Source organism: Pinus tabuliformis, chromosome 3_2 (assembly GCF_031772625.1).
Source record: "Pinus tabuliformis cultivar Carrire ecotype Pingquan chromosome 3_2, CPIR1, whole genome shotgun sequence".
In the NCBI taxonomy this organism is placed as follows: Eukaryota; Viridiplantae; Streptophyta; class Pinopsida; order Pinales; family Pinaceae; genus Pinus; species Pinus tabuliformis.
In genome coordinates, this window is record NC_142302.1 from 1,157,691,498 (window position 1) to 1,157,695,342 (window position 3,845).

Sequence of the window (3,845 nt, forward strand, 5' to 3'; positions counted from 1 at the left end):
AGAATTCTCACAATATGTCATCTACTTGAATATATATATTTTAATTGATTTATGCATCACTTGAAATAGCCAATCATCAATTATCAACCATTTAAAATTTAATTTATATATAATTAGACTAAATCATTTAAGATGTAATTTAAGAAATGCTAAAAATAGTTAAACAACGTGAATCATAACATTTAATATTCCAATATGTAATTTGTTTTTGTTGGAAACTTACTTTATTTCGGATATGAAATTCCGTTAATGTCCCATCTCTTGTTTTTCCCGGTGAATTTGGCCACATAAACTCATCTTCGGTGGAAGGTAAAACAATTTCTGCACCAATTGTTAGCAGTTCCAGGAAGGTTCGGTCAACAAATCGGAAATGGTGTCAAAGTACCAAGTCTGCGCTTTTACTCAACGATTTTCAACAAAGTCGTAGTGGACATGGAATTACGGAATTCTACGAACTTCTAGGCCCTTCTAGAGTGCGTTATAGTACTGCCCAGGGCGAGGGATTCAAAGCCGTATTATACCGAACAGAAAGCTGTATCATACGAGCTCTGATCATAAATATTTAATTCCAGTCATGTCTGCCACCGTATCTGTCTCTCAAAGCCATTGACAATAATCTCCAATCCCGAGTTCATCTTTTATGATTTAAAATCTTAAGAACTGACGCGGTCGTCGTCACTTGAAAGTTGGATCCTCCTTTACTGAGAGACTCAAAGGCATGAAGCAATCCAGAGTTTGAGGCAATTCTTCCAAACCAAGGCTTCTTCTTATTGTCATACCATTCGATTACTTAACAGAACACAACACGCAATCTCGATGATGGAGTCGGTCCGAAATCGGCTCCTTGTCAATGTAGTTTACCATAAATTCTTAATTTTTTATTGAATTAAGTTGCAATTGGAAGTTAATCATCAAATAGATTCTTTGGGTTGCAGCTTCAAGCCAAAAAAGAATAAAAATCGGCTTAAATTTAGATAAAAGCTTTTGTTCTCACATGTTATACACACTGTATCTGATCAGCTATACAGTAGCAATATAGTACAATACAGAAATATAATGTATGAAAACCTAAAGGCGGCTACTCATCCTCCTGATAAACACTGGTGTTCATAGAAAGTGGAGTTTCCCAAACATCAAACACATCTTCTTCATCATACAAAACAAACAGACGGTCTCCACCAACAGCAATATCGGCGATACCGCCTCCAGTACATGGTCCGCGTTTGTTCTGTATCTGCGATGTGAGCACCCAATTAGGAGCACAGAATACGTGCACCTTCTCCTTCTTTGTCGAGAAAAGCTGCAGTCCGCAGGCTGCCAATTTGGAATACAATCTTTCTTCCCCCTCTTCAACTGATTGAGATACCATCTTTCCAAGCCGATTCCGGTGACACCACTTGACATGGTTCATGGACCTCATATCCAGAAATCCGAGATTATCATATTGATTCACCACGCATACGCTTCTGCAATCTTCCATGCCCACGGTGTCGACCACAATCTTGTCGTCCAACAGATGGCATGAGTCTGTCCACGACAAGACCGCGCTGTTCTTTTCCCGAAAATCCATCAAGCTGATGTGAGCATCATCACTTCGAGGATACACAGTCGCCGCCAGGAGGAGATTGCTCTCGGGAAGCCACTGTAGCTTCCCTGCGTCTCCGAGGGGCCAATCGTATACGAAATCCACTTGCTCACCTGTAGTCTCATCCCACACCCCTACTCCGTATTCGGCTTTTAGCCCTCTGCAACTGGCGTACACGTGACCGTGGCTGCTGCTGGCGAGCGCTCCGGCGGTGAAATTTTTGTGTTGGTCGCCTTGATGGCACACCTGGAATCTATGCTGCAGCTTTCCCGTTCTGATATTAAAGCTCGCCATGCCGCCATGGTTGGGCTTGTCCACGCTGGCGCAAGTGCCAATGACGAGGCGTTGGGGATTCAGAAAACCCACATCGTTAACGAGATGGTAATCAAGATTGAGGGGTTGTAGCTCCTCCATGGTCCAATCGTAGACATGAACCATGCTGCCGTGTGCCACGCAGCATCCGCCGTCCTGAGCTGCTCTGATAGCGGTGGCGTCTCCGGTCGCTCTTCCATGAATGGAATCGGCAAGTCGAATTCGGTTTCCATCCAAACTGTGAGTCCATGTGGCGCTATGGACTCTGTCCATGAGACCATAGTAGAGCGCCTCTCTGTACAGGGCTTTCTGGGACATGTGTGGAGGGACGTGAATTTCCCCTGTTCGCAGGAAGTCGAGGAGAAGGGAGAAATAGGCTGGATTTCTGTCGATGAAATACTCGTGGCCATCTGGTCTCTCAGGCGCCCAATCGTGGCTGATCATGGCTCCCAGCATCGATTCGAGCCCTGCGTTTGCCAGAGTACTTGGGCTCGTCACAAATCGTTTTCCCCCAACGTTCAGTTTAACTTTGTGACCATCATCCTCTTCTCTTCTCATCGCCATCACCACACGCTTGTAAAACTAAAAAGCCCTCTCTTGTGAACCCTAGGCGCTCTATGAAGTTGAAACCAACACCTACAACTCCCTGCTGGGTCGGCAAAGAAGTGAGTGGCAGTGGTCAACACCTAAAGGGCAGCTTGTATGATGGGGTTGTTCTGGTTGGGGTTTGTTTGAGTGGCCACTATGTTGTGAAATGGGTGAAATATACCTTTCATTGACCGGTTCTTGGTTCCAGTGGATAACACGTCATCTCCATTGACCGCACCATGCAGGTCAGAACTAGAAGTTCGTTCACATTGCCGTAGCATAATCGGATAAGGCGTTTTGAGAATGCACTGCACGTCATGAAAAGACATGCAACATATTGAATCAAGATGGGCGATGTTTCTTTGTGAATCGGGGGAAACAGTGTGTAGTTTGCATGAACATTCTCATGTTACGAATTCTCCACAAGAAAACTTTCAAATCATACATGATGTGCAACAAGTATTCGTTTAAAAATATTTGCAGTCACCCCTCTCGTTTTCCGGCGATTGGATAATATGGCATCTCCCATTCTAATTTTAATTTTTAACTTTTATACTGAACTGGGCTCATCATTGAGGGACCCAATCAAAGCGTATGGAGCATGCCCAATTCGATACTTCTAGAATCACAAACCCAGGCTTGATTTTATTATGATTCCAGAACTGTTTATGTAACGAAATATAACTCGCGCTGTCGACGGAGGAGTCGGTTCGAAGATATAGCTGCCAGCTGTTTTCGCATAAATTCCAGGTACTTAAGCATACAATTTTACTTTCTTTCATGTAAGGCGGGAAAAGTATATATTTCTCACACAAACTCTTTCGTTTGCTACTGGTGAAGATTTTCACAATCACCTAATATACACTTATAGGCTGAGAAGAAACACATATACAAATGTGATTGATGTATATCCACCACCTACCACATTAATAATTTTAAAATGTATTTTATTAAAAGCTAATTATTTTTAATTATTAATAACTACATAAATAATAATAGTTATATTATATTTTATTTATATAATTATACTTCTTATATTACTATTATTTTGTATATTAATATAATATTAGCTATTACATAAAATTTTGCTAATATGTTAATAGTTGTATTTAAAAATATAATATAATTCATATAATATAATAATAACATTTAGTTATTATTAATAATATGTATATTTTTACTATTATGTTGTCTTCAATAATTATTATATATTTATTAATATAATTGTCACTATATTATATATATTTACTTAGAATATATCAATAATATTAACTATATTATTATTATTATTATCTAATTTTAAGGTCATAGCCAAGCCAAACACCAAATTGGTGTATGAGACCCCTTGTTTGTGGGATAA

The 3,845-nt window shown here is 40.1% G+C and overlaps 1 pseudogene; it reads right to left on the reverse strand.

Moving 5' to 3' along the window:
• Positions 1-938: 938 nt before the first annotated feature.
• LOC149184836 (BTB/POZ domain-containing protein At2g24240 pseudogene) lies at positions 939-2,513 on the reverse strand (annotated as a pseudogene).
• Between the last annotated feature and the right edge of the window lie 1,332 nt (positions 2,514-3,845).